This window comes from Sinocyclocheilus rhinocerous, unplaced genomic scaffold (genome assembly GCF_001515625.1).
Source record: "Sinocyclocheilus rhinocerous isolate Xijiao unplaced genomic scaffold, SAMN03320098_v1.1 scaffold6552, whole genome shotgun sequence".
NCBI lineage: Eukaryota > Metazoa > Chordata > Actinopteri > Cypriniformes > Cyprinidae > Sinocyclocheilus > Sinocyclocheilus rhinocerous.
Window position 1 is genome coordinate 68,662 of NW_015635866.1, and position 786 is coordinate 69,447.

Consider the following 786-nt stretch of genomic DNA (forward strand, 5'->3'; position numbering starts at 1 on the left):
TGTGTGTGTGTGTGTGTGTGTGTGTGTGTGTGAGTCTGTGTGTGTGAGTGTCTGTGTGTGTGTGAGTGAGTGAGTGTGTGTGTGTGTGTGTGTGTTATAGTCAGTGTTGGTGAAAGTTACTTTTAAAAGTAATGCATTACAATATTGTTACTCCCTAAAAAAAGTAACTTATTGTGTTACTTAGTTACTTTTTATGGAAAGTAATGTGTTATGTTACTTTTGCATTCCTTTTTCTCATCTGGGCTGGACTCATTTTTCTCTTTTCAGCAATTAAAAAAGGAAACACAAATGTTATGTTTATCTAAAGTCATTTTTGCTTATTATTGTTGAACTGGATCATCGAAGGTCAGCAGCAAAGACACTGAATAATAAAATGAGATTAAATGCATAAAGGATATTTGTGTTATTCATCACATTTAATTATTGCAGGTTTGCATTTGACTGTTTTTACTGCTTTTGAGGAATACTGAATCAGTGTTTGTGCAGTGAGATGAGTAAATGCATGTTGACATTTAGTCCAGATCTACAGTAGCATGTTCACACAGCGCATCTGCACTCACTCCTGATCCTCTCAACATGAGCACAGAAGATCTTTAGTCACTACACGGGAAATAAAGTAACTGGCGTTACTTATTTGAAAAAGTAACTCAGATATTTCCTTGTAAATTAAAAAGTAATGCGTTTCTTTACTCCTTACCTGGGAAAAAAAGTGATCTGATTACGTAACTCGCCAACACTGGTTATATAGTGTATAGAGAGAGAGAGAGAGTGTGTGTGTGTGTGTGT

At 35.6% G+C, this 786-nt stretch overlaps 1 protein-coding gene across 3 annotated transcripts in view; it reads right to left on the minus strand.

Annotated features, from left to right (window-relative positions):
- Positions 1–786, minus strand: part of LOC107747481 (rho GTPase-activating protein 28-like) — a 34,900-nt gene that overhangs the window by 33,641 nt on the left and 473 nt on the right. The gene's annotated exons all lie outside the window — the stretch shown is intronic.